Below are 18,765 nucleotides of genomic sequence, written 5' to 3'. Positions count from 1 at the left end.
CTTTATTTTTGTCTAACGCTTCATGAGTTTTACTTTTATGCTTCGTTTTCTTTATCTACCCTTGCATAAACGCCACTCGCAGTATTCTTAGATGAGGCTATGATAAACCCGAAGGTTTTGAGCCAAGGAATCAATGGCATTGTATTATCAGCACGAGTTGGTACCTAGAGTTTGAATATTGTTTGTGAACATATAGATGCCTACGTGATTTACGTGTTCACAATTTGGCGCTAGAAACAGGGACTTCGTCCCGGTAAAAGATTTATCTTATCCTGTGATTTCATAATTAAATTAGCGTAAGATTGCTCAGCTTCATTATCTTTAACAGTATTTATCTTTTATTAACTTTTCCATGTTCAAAAACGCACCCGTTGTCTTCGGTACTACCGACAGTATCGTCGTTTACTGGTTAAAGGATTTATTACTTAGATCCACGGATCTACATTTTTATAGATCTCGTACGGACCTATCTTTCCGTTGGGCTTTCGTAAGTTTTCAAGGGATTTACGTGCAGTTTTAAAAGGGGTTTTCTCGCGTTTTCTCATACTTTCAATGAATCCGCAGTTTTAATAAGAATTTAATCCATATACTTTTAACTCATGTTTGAATCAAATGGGCTACCCTAAGAGTTCTCTGTGGCCCTCGGGCAGTTTCTATCTGTCGTGGAATTAGGAATTTTCGCAAACTAACCCGATCCGCACAGACATTTCTGTTTCCCGCTGTTTGAAATTCCCTTGTGCAGAAAGATGCAAGAAGTAGGAAAATCCAGAGCCACGTCGAAGGAAGCACCGAGGAAAACCCCGGTCATCACCCGGAGCAAGCAGAAAGGAGACAAAGCCAAAATGACCAGTCAGAGACAGGACACTGCGGAAATCACTTCGCCTATGAATGCTAATTCCGTTGCAGCCGCGGCCCTCAGAGCAGCGGCGACAAAATATAATACGACAGCGGCAGTCCCGAAGACTGCGGAAGCCGTGAAAACTCTTGCTACGAATCAATTTCACCAACCAAAAGAAAGGGTGGATGAATCCAGAACGTACCAACCCGCGCACCCACCAACCTTCGGAGTGCCATCAACCAATGAGCTGAATCAAACTGTGCAGGTGGCTCTAACACCGCAGATGGGCACTCCGCCCGATCTGGGAATGCCAACAATCGAAGCTGAACCTCCCCCGCCTTTAGTACAAACCATAGAAGAAGGCGGCACGGTGGCCGTAATAGCACGAGCTGGGACTCCCAATCAAGGGTCGAACCAATCAGACCGATTGATGGCCGAACTTGAAGAATTGAAGAAAAGCCAAAAGGTTTACGCGGATGCTGTGGCTTTGTTGGCCAGAGAAAACCAGGATTTAAAAGACCGGATTGCCTTAAGCACAAAGACGAGCCAACAACTCGATGAAGCAAATTCAAAGGCACCCGAACCAAACCGAGACCGAAGAGTCATCGTAGCGGCCAATGGAAACGCGGCCAGAGGAAGTAGCGCATCCGACCCAGATTATAACGATGGAGAGTCAAGCTATCACGAGCAGAGGAATGTAGGGCACCACCGCGCGATGGAAGAGCTGCGTGATGAAATGATGGCAGAGATCAGGCAATTAAAAAGTAGACAAGGCGGAGGAAGGTTGGAAGAAGTCATGAGAGAGGCTAACTCCACACCCTTAACTCATCGCCTGGCCAACACCCTATTCCACTCAAATGCCCTGTCCCGACATTCGAATGCTATGACGGATCCAGCGATCCCGCTGCACACATTCGGTATTATAACCGTGTACTGGCTAGATGGAGCCAGAACGACGCAGTACTCTGTAGATACTTCCCATCGAGTCTGAAGGGATCGGCATTGTCTTGGTTTGATAATCTGCCGCCAAACTCCATCCACTCCTACGACCAACTCGCAGAAAAGTTCTTAAGAACTTACATGTACAACAAGGCTGTTAATACTGGAATGGATAAGCTTTTTCACTGGCAATCGGATATAAGGAAACCACGAGGGAATACACCAACAGATGGCACAAGGTCTGCCAAGCCATAGGAAGTGTGGACCCGGTGGTAAGTATCAACTGCTACAAGTGGGGATTAGACCGAATGAGTCCACTCGTTGAGATTCATGGAAGCGTGCCCAAGACAGAGGGGGATCTTCGAATAATTATTGAAAAACACGCTCGTCTTGAAGAAATCCAGCGTGAAAACCCGAGGGCGTACCCACAGAGAACTCACCGTACAATTCCGCAGAACAAACCACTGGAACCAAAAGGAATTGCTCGGTGGAACGACCCACGAAGATAGGAAAGAACGAAGGGACGAAAGGCGAAAAGACGATCGGAAGTTCGAAGATCAAGTTTACACAAAGCTCAATGCTAGCTATGCTCGGATCCTGCGAGAGGTCAAAGGAAGGGAAAATCTGGAATGGCCATGGTCTAAGGGAAAACAACCCCCAAGAACCGAGAAATCCAAAGATTACTGTGAATACCACTGTTTCAACGGGCACCAGACCGAAAAGTGTAAAAACCTCAAAATAATGATCCAGAAATTATTGATGCGGGCGAGCTCAAACATTACATACGAAAGGATGTCGCAGAGGATAGATCTAAACGAACCAAGCCAGTCCAACTTCCAGAAGGGAACCGCACAATCAACACCATCTCATGTTCTGAAACCGCAGGGCCCTCACTTACAGCACAGATAGGAAAGAGGTTACGGAAGCAGTTCGAGGACCGATGCGAATTGTATAAGATCGATGGGATAGAGGTGGACGAACATGAAGAGTGGATGGACTCACCTATTATCTTCGATGCTGAAGATATCGACGAAGATATGGAAGACCATAACGACCCCTTGGTCCTCACACTACCCGTGGCTGGATGTAACCTTAAAAAGATCCTCATAGACGGGGGGAGCTCAGTGAACGTTCTATTCTACGATGCATTCAAACGAATGAAGCTCCATGAAGAACAGCTAATGACCTCTTATTACACCATCTACGGATTTAATGGAGCACCCACGAAGCCCTTGGGAGACATCGTGTTGCAGGTTGACGCTGGACCCATGAAAGTAGAAACACGGTTCAGCGTAGTGACGCCCCGTCCCCCTACAATGCCATCATTGGACGAAAATGGTTACATAAACTCAAGGGGTGGCGGCAACGTACTACCAATATCTCAGATTCCCTACACCTGAGGGAGTAATGGAAATCAAGGGAGATCGGGTCTCTGCAAGAGAGTGCCAAGCCACTCAGGATCGCATCAACAACGAACAAGAAAAGCAACACAAAACCCGAAGACTTAAAAATAAAGAAGCTGCGAAAGAGAAGGCCATAGACCAGTTCCTCAAGGAAACTACAGGAAGGGATTTGACCAAAGATGATAATGTCCGGAACACAGAGACAAGTACTTCAGCAGCCAACGCTGGACAGAAACATACCAAGTAGCAATTAAAGAACGCCCCAGTCCTCGGGGATCCGAAGCCGGTTTTCACGCCAGTAGAGCCCGTAAAAGAAATCAACATAGGAACGGAGGAAAACCCGAAGATGATCAAAGTAGGGACCATAATGGACGAAAAGAGAGAAGATTCCCTGACCAAGTTACTTAAAGAATACGCAGATGTATTCGCCTGGAAATTAGGAGATATGCCTGGGATTGACCCAAAAATAATCCAACATGAGCTGCGCATCAAACCAGGCACGCCACCTTTCAGACAGAAAATAAGAAAAGTCGCGCCGGAATATCATAAGGCAGTGGAAAAAGAACTTCGAAAACTACTAGACGCAGGTTTCATCAAGGAGGTCAAGTACCCTACGTGGATCTCCAATATGGTCGTCGTTCCTAAGAAAAATGGGGGGGTTAGGATATGCATCGATTTCACTAACCTCAACAAAGCATGTCCAAAGGATAGCTATCCATTGCCAAGCATAGACCAGCTGGTAGAAGCAGTAGAAGGATATGAAGAACTGTCATTCATGGATGGACATTCTGGCTACAACCAAGTGGCCCTGGCAGAAGAGGATCAGCCACACACAGCGTTCTACACACCACATGGTCTTTATTGCTACACTAGAATGCCTTTCGGACTTCGAAACGCAGGGGAAATACCAAAGAATGGTCGATGCTATTTTCAGGCCATGGATTGGAAGCACCTTAGAAGTATACGTTTACGATATGCTCGTCAAAAGCAAGCTGCGCAAAGATCACCACAAGGATCTGAGAGACATCTTCGAAGCAATGAGGAAACACCGCATGAAAGTAAATCCATAGAAATGTACTTTCGGTGTCACCTCAGGGAAATTCCTCCGGTATTTGGTAACAAAAAGGGGCATTGAGGTAGACCCAGTGAAGATTCAGGCGATAGTAGAAATGCCATCCCCAAAGAATTTAAAAGAAGTTCAGAAGCTCAATGGGTCCATAGCAGCCTTGGGCACATTTATTGCCCGATCTTCGGACAAATGCAGACATTTCTTCAATATTCTCAAAAAAGGGAGCAAGTTTGAATGGACCGCAGAATGCGAAGAAGCCTTCCAAAAAATCAAAGAACACATAGCTTCGATTCCGATCCTGCAGAAGCCGGATCCTGATGAGGTTTTGGCATTATACATAGCAGCAACCGAAGACGCAGTCAGCGCAGTGTTGGTCAAAACCAATACGAAGATAGAACAACCTATCTATTACGTCAGTAAGACCCTCAATTCTGCGGAAAGGAACTACACAAAGATCGAACAGGTTATCCTAGCATTGGTATGGGCTACTCAAAAGCTGAGAACCTACTTCCTAACTCACTTCGTCCGGGTCCCATGCAAAGCACCACTGGAAGCAGTCCTCAAAAGCGCGGGAAAAGTGGGCAGAATAGCCAAGTGGAACACCCACCTGGACCAATTCAACATCATTCATGAAATTCAACATTCTCGACAATCCCAAGTTTTGGCGGAGTTCTTAGAAGAGCTTCCCCTGGACAACGACGATGAGATTAAGGGAATACCGGAAACCGAGGAAGAAAGCAAGGATCCAATGGATATCCTCGAACCCTCGAGTCAAAGACAATGGGAAGTCTTCGTCGACGGTTCCAAAAATAAGGAAGGAGCATGAATAGGCATTGTCATCACCACCCCAACCGGAGAAAGGATTGTACAGGCACTCAGGTTAGAATTCAAAGAGCATACCAACAACATCGTCGAATACGAGGCAGTCGTACATGCCCTCCGAATAATAATAGAGATGGGAGTAGCCGACGTAAGACCAACAAGTTACTCACAACGTGTCATACGGCAAATAGGGCTCGAGTACAACGTGTACGATGACACCCTCTCAGCTTACATGGCCTTGGTCCAAACATTGGCGTCACAAATTCCGAACATCAAGTTCCGGCACTTATGCAGAAGGGATCTCAGGCACGCAGATGCCCTGGCATATATATCATCCATGCTGAAGGACGAAAGCATCGAACCTATTAAAATAACAAGGGTATACGAGCCTTCGATTACACCTCAATTCTCCTTCGCTACCAATCAAGATACAGTGGAAGAAAATATCGAAGACCAGGTAGTAGAGGACATCCATAACGATTTTGACGAAGAAGATATCCTGTCAAGAGCAAATCAAGACGAAGACTTCAGCAACGAAGATGATTGGAGAACAGTGATCCATGCGTTTCTCGAAAAGGGAAGTTTACCCGCGGACCATAAACAGGCTAGGAAAATACTCTCCAAAGCAGGAAGATATGATCTTCGGGATGGGGTCCTGTACAAGAAATCCTTCCTCGGACCGTTACTACGTTGCTTATCTCGAAAATAGGGGCACCGAATTCTAAATGACATCCATTATGGGGACGCAGGGAATCATAGCGGTATGAGATCACTAGCCGACAAAGCCAAAACGCAAGGATATTACTGGACCACGATGATACAGGATGCCGCAAGAATGTACCGACGATGCGAAGAATGTCAGCGTTTCGCCAAAAAGATACACGCGCCAGCAACAATGTTAAATTCTGTAGATAGCCCATGGCCATTCGCAAAATGGGGCATAGATATCATCGGGCCTTTCATCGAAGGATCAGGGAAAAGACGATTTTTGATAGTAGCCACGGACTACTTCAGTAAATGGGTGGAAGCTAAAGCCTTAGATAGGATCAGAGACGTGGATGTGTTTACTTTCATATTCCAGAACATCATTTGCAGGTTCGGCATACCAGCAGAAATCGTATCCGATAATGGTAAGCAATTACAAGGGAAAAACATAGACATGCTCTTCGATGCTTTCAAAATAAGGAAGAACAAATCCACCCCTATATACCCTCAAAGCAACGGACAAGCGGAAGCCACCAACAAGACCCTCGCCCTTATCCTCAAAAAACAATTAGACGAACATAAGGGGCGGTGGTGTGAACAGTTACACAATGTGTTATGGGCATACAGGACAACGCGAAGATCTGCCACTGGGGAATCCCCGTTTCTTCTCACTTATGGAGCTGAAGCAGTCATCCCTACAAAGATACTCATGCCAACCACAAAGACCGAAGCGTGGGAGAAAAATCTCACAACAGACATGATGTTAGAGAGATTGTACGACCTAGAAGAAAGAAGGGAAGCAACATTGCAGAAGATGGAAAATTACCAACGAAAACTTGCAAGGTAAAGCTTCGGAATTTTGTAGAGGGGCAGTATGTGTTGAGAACAATCCCACAGTATCAACGAGAGAAGAGATGGGGAAAGTTAGCACCTACGTGGGGAGGACCTTTTATAATACACGATATTGCGGGAAGCGGTTCCTACTACCTTCGTAATCTGAAAGGCGAAGTCCTCCGACATCCTTGGAATGATAAGTGGCTCAAACCATACTTCCCATAGGGGCAACGCAGCCTTGCAACTGCGTGAAGGGTACTAGAAGAAGAAGGGAGCGTGACCACTCTACATGTTTCTATCTCTGGACGAGGAATTGGAGGCCTCAACCTATCAATCAAACAAGCTTTCTATATATCAACTAAACCTATCGATAATATTGGGGAAAGTAGTTAATCTACAATCTCTCAGGGCTCCCCCGTCAGTGTCCATAAGTGTAAGACCAGGGGGAAGGCACCCAGCAGAAAGAGATACCCAACCAATCTTAAGGAAACGGGTCGACGGAATGGGTGTATGTAAATTTTTTAACCCCATATCCTAGAACGTTTCCTCGGCCCCCACCGTCTGGGAATCCTCTGGCCAAGGGTTCGCCAGCGGGGTGACAGGTCTCAAGCCGATCACGAAGGTACCTCCCTTCGGGATCGCACCCAAACACTTCAAATCCTCTTATATTTTTAGAGTCTTTCATCACAATGACTAAAATAAAACAACAAACTGATATTGCAGGTATATCAAAAAAATGATCCATTTCATAAAGGTTGGTTACAAAAAGCGACAAGGCCATGGATTGTAAATATACACATCCAAAATTTACAAGGAATACACACCAAAAATATTCTCTTTTCACCAAAAATTTACAAGGAATCTCAACGGAAGGATAACGATGTTGCGGTCTCTACTTAAAAGAGGCCACCACATCAGCAGGATTGTTCCGAAGAGTTGAAGGGACGCTCCCACCAGACGAGGGTCCCGAAGAGCCAGGCAGAGAAGCAGGCATTGGACGACGTGGATAGCTTTTCACAAGTCCATGCTCGGTCTTAAGGCCAAGCTCAATCTTCTCCAGCATCTTGTTTGTCTCCTCAGCCAATTGACACCGAGCCTTGTGCTTAATAACTATCGTCCGTTGTTGGGCTTGGGATAACAATGAAGACAGACGATTCACTTCTTTAGAAGCTGCACCAACGGCCTCTTCACGGGACGCCGCCAAACACTTAAAATGATTAGTCTGTTCTTCCTGCTGCGTTAAGGAAGATTGAGCCTTTTTAAGCTTTTCATTTTCAACGCGGAGTTGTCCCTCGAGCTCTAAAAAATACAACACAAGGGAGTTAGCACATTAAAGACACAATCACACTCGATGAAATAGAGTTATACCTTCGACACAAGCCGAAGCCTCTTCATACTCATTAACAACCGCATCTCGCGCTTCATCAAGATGGTCATATTCCGCGGATAATTTCTTATAATCTAGTTGAAGGTTGGTGAGAGTAAATTGACTGGCATCTAATTCTACCTGCTTCATCGAATCCATGTGACGAAGGTGGTCGACCTCTTTGTTTATCTCTGATACCCCCTTGCTCAATCTGTACATACACACTTCAAGATTTCTCTCAGACTCAGCCTGACGAGCTACTTCAGCGCGGGACGCGGCAAGGGCCTTTCTTAGAGCATCGTCTTCGGCACGGGCATTGTCCCTTTCTCTGGCAAGACACATCACACTATCCTTAACTCCTGAAAAAGGGAGGGATCGAGCCTTTTGTAATTCCTCTTGCAGAAGTTGTATCCTAGACTCCAACAAGGAAGTACGCTCATGGGATTCCCGCAAATTCTCACGTGTCCACAACAGTGTACCGTTGAATAAAGCACGGTCATGGTTATACATATTCTGCATATCAACTATCTGAACATGCCTTGCGCGCTATACCTCAGCCCGAGCGTCCCACATTTTGGCTTCGCTTTTAATTTTCTCAACAAGCTCTTTAATACGATATTTCTGCCGTGCCCTTTCATTGCGGAGCCATATCAGCTCGGGGATGCCACCCACTGAAGATAGCGTGGGGAGACTCAGACAGAACACCCTAAGTAATGAAGGAATTATGACACATTGCGAGGTAAAAAGAGGAAAAAGAGCCAAACCTGTGAAAGCTGAAACTTGGCCGCGAGTTTGTTCTAACTTGGCGCGAACGACTGCAAGCTCTGAACGAAGACCAGCCTCCGCTTCACCCAGCTTTTCTTTCTCTTTGAGGTTTTTCTTCAGCTCTTCAATTTCCACCTCAGCCGCAGATAACAAAGTGGAACACCCATCTCGACCAATTCAACATCATCCATGAAGTCCAACACTCCCAAAAGTCACAAGTCTTGGCGGATTTCCTAGCGAGCTTACCCCTGGACAATGACGAAGAGGTAAGGGACATACCATAAGCTGACTCAGGAAAAGATCCAGTTGATATTCTCGAACCTGCAAACCCAAGTCGATGGGAGGTTTTCGTTGATGGATCGAAGAATGGGGAAGGCTCCGGTATAGGCATTGTAATCACCACCCCCACTGGGGACAGGATCGTGCACGCATTCAGGCTGGAATTCAAGGGGCACACCAATAACATCGTTCAATACGAAGATGTTGTACATGCTCTTCGTTTGATAATAGAAATGGGTATAACCGATGTGCGCCTAAAAAGCGATTCAAAATTGGTCATACGACAAATAGGGTTAGAATACAATGTTTATGATGAGACCCTGTCAGCATACATAGATCTGGTCCAGACTCTGGCATCCCAAATACCAAGCATTAGGTTCCGACACTTATGCAGAAAGGAACTTAGACACGCAGATGCCTTAGCCTACGTATCGTCCATGTTAAAGAACGAAGACGTCAAGGCAATCAAAATAAATAGAGTATACGAACCCTCAGTCATTTCCCAGGAATTCTGCGTTGCAAATCGAGAAGACAGTGTAGGGGAAGGCATCACCGACTATGATGTAGGGGAAGACATCGCCGACGACTTTCAGGAGGATGATATCATGACGAGAGATAACGAAGACGAAGACTTTAGTAATGAGGAAGATTGGAGATATGAAATTCATCTTCTTCTCAAAGAAGGAACGCTGCCTACGGACCTAAAGCAGGCTCGTAAAATACAATCAAAAGCAGGGAGGTACGACCTAAGAGACGAAATTTTGTACAAAAAATCCTTCCTCGGACCTTTGTTACGCTGGTTATCAAGAGAAGAAGGGCATCGGGTTTTGAAGGACATACACTATGGGGACGCAGGTAACCATAGCGGGATGAGATCCTTGGCAGACAAGGAAAAAACTCAGGGGTATTACTGGCCAACGATGATACGAGATGCAACGAGAATGTCAAGAAGATGCGAAGAATGCCAGCGCTTTGCCAAAAGGATCCACGCACCTGCAACAAACTGAACTCTGTGGATAGTCCTTGGCCTTTCTCAAAATGGGACATAGATATTATGGGTCCCCTGATTGAGGGGTCAGGAAAAAGACGGTTCTTGGTAGTAGCCACAGATTATTTTAGTAAATGGGTAGAATCTAAGGCCTTGGCAAGTATCCGCGACTCGGATGTCTTCACATTCATCTTCCAAAACATTATTTGCAGGTTTGGCATCCCAGCTGAGATTGTCTCCGACAATAGCAAGCAGTTACAAGGGAAAAACATCAACATGCTTTTCGATACCTTCAAAATCAGAAAGAACAAGTCAACACCCATATATTCTCAAAGCAACGGCCAAGCAGAAGCCACGAACAAGACCCTTGCCTTCATTCTCAAAAAGCAGCTAGACGAGCATAAGGGACGATGGTGTGAGCAATTACACAATGTGTTATTGGCATACCGAAAAACACGAAGATCAGCCACAGGAGAATCACCGTTCGTACTCACATATGGAGCCGAAGTCGTCATCCCTACAGAAATCATCATGCCTACTACGAAGACCGAAGCATAGGAAAAGAACCTCACATCGGATATGATGCTGAAAATTCTTGATGATCTCGAAGAAATAAGGGAGACGGCACTGCAGAAGATGGAGAATTATCAACGAAGACTGGCAAGGGAATACAATAAAAAGGTTAAACTTAGAAACTTTGTAGAAGGACAGTATGTGCTAAGAACCATACCCCAATACCAGCGAGAGAAGAAGTGGGGTAATCTAGCACCAACATGGGGAGGACCTTTTGTTATACACGATATCACAGGAAATGGATCTTATTACCTGCGTAACCTAAAAGGAGAAGTCCTCAGGCACCCATGAAATGCAAAATATCTCAAGCCATACCATCCATTAAAAGAAACGCAGATCTCCATCTGTGTGAAGAACACCAGAAGAAGAAAACGGTGCATCCGCTCGGAATGTTTCTATCTCTGGATGAGGAATAGCAGACCTCAACTTATCAATCAAACAAGATTTTCGCATAATTTCTATTCGGTAAAGTAACCACCTACAATCTCTCAAGGATCCCCTACCTGCGTCTACAACTACAGGGTCATAGGGAAGGCTTCAGTAGAGAGAGATACACAACTAACTAAGGAGGAAGCGTATCAGCGGAATGAATGCATGTAAATATGATGCATTACACACCCGGGAACGCTGCGTCAATATAACAAGATATTGGGGGAAGTAGATATCTACAATCTCTCAGGACTCCCCTATCAGCGTCTATGAGTGTAAGACCATGGGGAAGGCTTCCAGCAAAAAGGGATACCCAACCAATTGCAAGGCAGCGGGTCAACGGAATGGGTGCATGTAAATATTTCAACAACGCACCACATATCCTAGAACGCTGCCTCGACCCCCACCGTATGGGAATCCTCTGGCCAAGGATTAGCCAGAGGGGTGACAGGTCTCAAGACGACTACGAAGTTACATACCTTCGTCATCGCGCTCAAACACTTCATCTTTTATAACTCATTAATTCGTTACCTCTTAAATTCGATTAACTCAATAATTAAACAATAGCTGAACTAGTACTGCAGGTCAAATACATGGTGTACATAATAAACGATGATCCATTCCATAAAAGTTGATTACAAGTTCGGCAAAATAAATAAGAAATGAAAAATACATCAAAAAATGGCTCGAAGCCATGTAATCAACAAAGATCAACTTTCTATAACAAGCAGAGGAATCTACTTGGATGACTCAGCTTGATCAACTGGGCTTTTCTTCTACAACGAAGGCACGCTCCCACCCGAAGAAGGACCCGAAGAGTAAGTTAAGGGCTCAGGCATAGGACGACGAGGGTAATTCTTGACGATAACATGCCGTGCTCAATCTTGTCCAGGGTTTTGTTAGTCTCTTCGGATAACTGACAACGAGCCCTATAGGCGATGATGGTGTTCTTCAGTTCAGCCTGTGACAACAGAGATGACAGCCGGGTTACTCCTTTAGCCGCCTCATTCGCTGCTTCATCCAGAGATCCAGCTAATCCCTTGTAATATGTGGTTTGGCCCTCTTGCTGCACTAAGGAATATTGAGCCTTTTCAAGTTTTTCATTTGCAGCGCGAAGCTGTCCCTCGAGCTCTGAAAAAGAAAAGCACAAGGGGTTAGAACGATGGAACTGCAGAACCGCACACGATAAAATAAATATATACCTTCGACATTAGTCGAAGTTATTTCATATTCATTAACAACAGCATCCCGGGCTTCGTCAAGAAAGTCATACTCATCTGATATTTTCTTGTAATCCATTTGAAGGGTCGTAAGAGAGAATTGACACTCGTCTAACTCTACCTGCTTCATGGAATCCCGATGACGAAGGTGATTGACTTCGTTATTTATTTCTTCTATCCCTTTATTAAGCCTGTACATATTCATATCAAGACTTCTCTCAGACTCAACTAAACGAGCCACGTCATCCCGAGACGCAGTTAGAGCTTTGCTAAGGGAATTAGCCTCAGCTCTAGCATCGTCTCTTTCCCGAACAAGACGATGTACATAGTCCTTGGCTTCGGAATCCTGAGGTAAATAAGCCTGGCATAACTCCTCCTCCAAATGAGTTACTCTAGCTTCTAGGGAAGAAGCATTTTCACGAGCCTCACGAAGATTATCGCGTGTCCACAATAGAGCACTATTAAACTGACGACGATCATTATTATAACTATTCTGCAAATCGACAAACAGGGTTCGTTTTTCTCGCCACTCAGCCACTAAGGTATTATGCTCATCGGCACGAGCATTCAACTTATCAGCTTCGCTTTTAATATTCTCTACTAATTCTTTGATACGGGAAGCTTGCCGAGTCTTCTCATTCCGAAGCCATATCAGTTCTTGGACATCACCCGCTGGAGATAGGGTGGGGAGACTCAGACAGAACGCTAAGTACAGAAAAGGAGTGACGAAGAGGAAGATAACAAAGGAAAACAAACCTTTTGAAGATGAAGCATCTTTACGAGCCTGCTCCAACTCACTACGAACCAAGGCCAACTCATGGCGAAGCTTCTCTTCTTCGGCGCCAAGATGTTCTTTTCCTTTCAGACGGTTCTTTAGCTCAAGTATCTCTTTATATATCTATAAGAAAACATGGCATTAGTGATGATAATCCTGGCGACACATGAAATTTCATCGTTATATATGATAAACAACGACCATTAAAAATCTCGTCGCCAAATAATAATTTCAGCGACAAGTTGAAAAATCGTAGCTAAAATGGTCGCTAAATCTTATAAACAGCGACCAAGTTTAATATTGTAGCTAAATCATATAAACAACGACCTAAATTAATATCATCGCCAAAATTATATATTGGCGACGATATTGATGGTCGTTAAAAGACAATTTCAGGAACGTACTTCAGTTACGTCGCCAAAGGGTTTACTTTTAGCTGTGAGTTAGACCGAAATTTAGGCACATAGAACTATTGCGAAGCCGGTTTTCTTCTTTGAGCTAATCCTCTAGGTCGTGTCACTCTTTCGAAATGAATGAGTGACTACCAATTTTCCCCTACTATGTGGGTCTTTCAACCCTCTGTCACTCTAAACACTACCATACACTCCTTTAGGTGAAAGAGTGGTCGAAAGTGGACACTAGACAACATATATCAGCTGTTTACAAAAAATAGATTGTACACGGCACACTATTTTCCGTTTCAAGTTAAAACAACAGATTCTTTTAACCATTACATTTAACATTTTAGAAGTTTTTAGAAGCGAAACTCCTACGGTAGCTAACTAAGTGCGGCGCACCAAAAAAAAACACTCAAACGACATACAATCAGCCGTGTAGTGTAAATGAAAGTTGCCTTCTTGCCTCCCACAGTAGATTCCCTCATTCATATGGATAGTCTCTTTATGGAGGAGTTACTCTTACCCATAGCCGGATAGCCCATGCTCTTAAACTGTGGACCCCTTAAAACCATGTCATATCTTAATCCGGAGAAAATTTTGACACCCACCCAGAACGAGAACAGAACTCCCTCAAATATACCTACAGGGGTTAGTCCACGAGTGAGTTGGAGGGAGTTTAATGTATTTTGAATCTTGGGGATTTTGAGGGAGTGTAAGAAAGTATTGAGAGTTTGAGAGAGTTTGGTGTGTTGAGTGTAGGGAGTTTGAGAGACTCTCCCAAAATCTCTACTTTTTTGAGAGATTTGGAGTGAGGCAAAAATACACTATAAACTCCCTAGAACTCCCAAAACTCCCAAAAAAAAAAAACTCCCTATCATTCTAATTTTTACCACTAACAGGGAGTTTAAGAGTTTCTTTCAAACTCCCCCACGACTAACGGGGTTTTCTAGGGAGTTGGGAAGACTCTTCTAAACTCTCCCACGACTAACGGGGATTTTAAGAGACTCCTTCAAACTCCCTCATGACTAACGGGAAAAAACACAACTACACCCAACTCCCCCAACTCCCTTGAGGACTAACACCCTGCTAGTTTAAAAAAAACGATCCCCTCTTTCACCTCCCGTGAAATTGATTTCATATCTCCATTTTCTCTCTTTAACTGCTAAAAACACGATCTCGTACTCTCCTCCCTCTATTCACTCCATATTATTAGAAAGCTAGGGTTTGAATTCCATTCTCTCGATTTAGTTTGGGTTTCATCTTCGTTTCTCCTTCTGTCTCTTAACTGCAACCCATTTTCTCTAGATTTTAGTAAGAAATCAATTGAACTGAGAAGAGGATTCTGCTATGGATCATTAGATGCTTGGCGTGAAGAGGTAATGGGTTTTCTTTGATTTCAGTCTCGAATTGAATTAAGGTTGCTTCACCGAATTAATGATTTGTTGAATAAGCTTGCAAATGATGAAGAAGTTCCTTGAAATCGAGAAAGATGCAGCAAACAATCATCATGGACTCATGTTTAAAAGGTGGATATTGTGCAATTTTAAATTAGGGTTTTGAACAAAATTGAATTTTTTTCCTAACTTGTGTCTAATTTCTAATTCATGAAAAGATTTGAAATGAGTAGGTGTTAATCCTTTTCAGTCATGATACTATGTGTCTAATTCATGCAAATTAGTTTCATGGGTGTTAATCCTTTTCAGTCATGATACAATCTGCTGTGAATGACATCGTATATGAGCAGGTTTCTATAAATGTTTCAATTGTTCTGTATCGATGATTTCAATAATGCGAGAATCTTCCCAAGGTAAAATCAATTTCTGAATTCTGTTTAAGTTACAGATATTTCGTAGTTTGGAATCTTTACCAGTTATTGGTTTTTATTTCTTTATAGTGTCAATTAGGTTGATGGATAATCAGATCATACGAATGGATATAGTAATGCCCCTCTCTTTTATTCCCTGTACTAGTGGTCCGACAAATAATAAGAGTCAGATAGACATGTAGCATTTCTGGTTGTCATTCCTTGATTAAGGTTCAAACGTTGTCTTGATTATAATTTCATAGGATCGTTAAGTATGCCAGCGTCTTGTATGAATTTATTTGAGGCACTTTGACAAGATTCTAAAGGGATAAATTATATGAATACAAATATACAATCACCTGTGTACCTTACATGTGCATACCATGTTTCAACAGCTAGCTACAAGCCTAGCAGCCTAGGTTAGTACGGATGGCAATTAAATTAATGAATCTTGTTTTAGTGTTGTGTCTTCAACCTTGTTGTGAACTGTGATGTGAGTATAGTATGTGCTCCACCTTGAATATACATATTGCCTCCTTTTTTAGGATTCTTATCTAAGTTATACCAAGTCGTGGAATGTTTCTTTCTACGCTGATTTGACCAATAATGCCATCATGCAATAGACTAAAGAGTAAATGGGTGTTGTTTGTTGTTTTGAATACTTTTTTTTTTGAACTATCGGATTTAGTTAAACTAGTTCCTTTCGACCCATGTAGTTCTGTTTTTTTTTTGCACTGTATGAAGCTCGTCATGTTTCATAGTTTATTTCTAGATAGTTTGGCTCATGCAATAAACCCAATATTTTTGCTCAATTTTGTTTTTATAGTGTTGGTAAAATCTTATCTCTATGTTTTACGCTTTCCTTCAGATTCCTGTGGCATTGGTTGTACATTTTTTTGAAGCTGTGAAACTTATCGAGCGTTTGTTATTCAGTTTTTGTTTTGATTCAAGTTATATTTGTTTGGTTATTAAATTTAATGTGTCTTTTACATTTGTTCTTGTAGCTGAGAAACGCTCTAATCTATTGGATGTCAAGCCGTGGGATGCCTTTCATGGGGAATGCATAGGCAGGACTACCAAGATTTGCCTATTATAAACTCTTTACGGTTCCTGCCACATTGGTGTTACTGTATGCCAGACTGTTGGAGGTTGCTGCTACTGCCTATACCTGTGACAGCTGCGACATCAGATTTTTACATGACTAGCTCGTGGGAAACGACAGTTACGACAAGCACATTTTTGATGCCACAAATTACAGTTTGGCTTGATAGTTACTTTGCTCGTAAGGTGATACGTCTTCTAAGACTCATTTTTAGGACTAGAATTTATCCAACTCCTACATATCACCTCATTATGCTTTTTAGCACTAATTTTTTTTATTCCTTTCGTGTCAGATGTGGCTAGGCACAACATCTAGTGCTTTACATTCTTATTGTGGGAAAAATATCCTTGGTAGATGTTGTGATGACAGAAGATGTCCTGAATGAGTTAGATCAAGCTAAATGTAGCGTCGTGATTGGCTCTGCAATCTGTGGCATGGAGGTGACTTTTTGTACATTTAATTGATTTTGCTTGAGATTTAAGCTGTAAGGTTCTCGTATAAGAAATGAATCCGTTGTGTATACCTTTTGTCATCGCCGATATGGGTTCTGACATGCTTGCAGTGGACGTCTGTACTTTTCCCTCCATCTCCTACACCTCTGTGATCATTTTTCTACATTATGCTAGGATAATTTAGTTGACTTAGTGACCCTGAGTTTCAAAGATAGTGATGTAGTCGATTATGCCTTGGTGTATATATATATTTGTTTGTAATTCCAACTGCTTATGGTGTTTTACTATTCTCAATATTAATAAAAACCGATCTTCAGCATTTTCTATTTTCCTTCTTTGCCGGTAAATGAAAAATGCCTTTAACATTGTACCCCAACAGAGAAAAATATGCGGCCTAAATGTATGGTTTAGCTACAGTATGAATTAGTCGCTAAAAGAAAAGATTTTCCGACAAAAAAAAATCGTCGTCGCAAATAATTAAGCGATAGAAACTACATTGTCGCTAATAACAAAATTCTGCGGCAATTTTCATGAGGTCGAGAAAAATGAACCTTCAGCCACACAATTTGGTTCTGTCGCTGAAACATATTTTCCGACGAAAATAAAATACTAGTCGCTGTACACATTCTGCGACGAAAATCTTTTTACGACGTTGGCTTATGTCGATGATGCCATATTTTCTTGTAGATCCTCTTCCCTATGGAGAAGCTTGGCTTCCAATTTAAGGGACTTTTCCCTGAAGAACTGATACAGAGTGTGATTGCAGTGCTCGCTCCACATTATTTGAGTTTCAAAGAGATAGATGATTATTATATAACACAACAGAACACCTTGCAATTCATGGGAAATTAAGAGAACTTACTTCAAGCACCCGCTGCTGAGGAAAACCATACTGATATCCATCAACCATGGCCATCATGTCAGCAACAGTAGATGGGGGGTCCACTGGAAGATTAGCAGACGCAACCCTCAAATCCTTATCCCACACGTCTGTAACTCTCTCTTCGGAGGACAGTTGCATCATCCGACGAGTATAGGCATCGTAATTCTTCTCACCAGGAATTATTGGAGCAGGATTGGGTACGAACATCAAGTTCTTATTCATCATCCAATCAAGAATAGCATCATCACCCTCGCGCATTAAGGATTGCGGAAAATCCTCCAAGAGAGACTCAGTGGAAGTCTCACCAACAGCAATATTCCTCCCAGCGTCAGAACTCTTTTCAGCTTCGGCCTTTTTCCTAGCCTCCGCCTCCCTATTAGCAAGAGCATCTGCATATTCGCCATCAGAACTCTCTTCCGCGTCGACAGTCTTCTCACCTACGGTATTCCCCTTGTCAGAGTTGCCAAGAACATCCCAATCATCGTTTGGGGAAATTAGAGAGATCTCTGAAGCAAGACCCATGGCAGCGCTCATATCAATTGGCTCACCCACGGAATACATCTTCCCCAAAAGAGAATTCTTTAATAGAAGGCCGCCACCAGGGGAAATTTCTTCTTCACCAGTACCACCGCCACCAGGGGCAATTTCTTCTTCACCAGTACCACCGCCACCAGGGGAAATTTCTTTTTCACCAATACCACCGCCCCAGGGCCAAGTTCTTCTTCGGCAGCTCCACTACCATCTTCGTGATTGTGGGGGGAAGTCCCAATACGCTCCTCTTCGTCAGTCGGTTCCTCCTCTTCAACAAATTCCTCGTTCACAGGGCTGTTAACCTCATCAGGAACTTCTATCTCGTCAACAACAGCGGTAGAAGATTGCATGGGCCCAATTTTCTTCTTCTTCTTCACCTACAAAGTAATATGGAATTATTCCTAAGGTTATTTCCTTCTTCCCTTGAGAAAATATTTTCAAATCAAGAAGGAAAGGGGCAAATATAAGAAGAAGCCATACCTTGACAGCAGCAGTACTCTTCGAAGGAAGGGTGGCATCAGAACTTTCTTCCTCATCCGCGTCGACAGCATCGAAGGCATACTCAAAATTCATACCTTCAAAATTCAATC

This window comes from Papaver somniferum, chromosome 5, assembly GCF_003573695.1.
Source record: "Papaver somniferum cultivar HN1 chromosome 5, ASM357369v1, whole genome shotgun sequence".
Lineage (NCBI taxonomy): Eukaryota > Viridiplantae > Streptophyta > Magnoliopsida > Ranunculales > Papaveraceae > Papaver > Papaver somniferum.
This window is presented reverse-complemented; position numbering follows the sequence as displayed.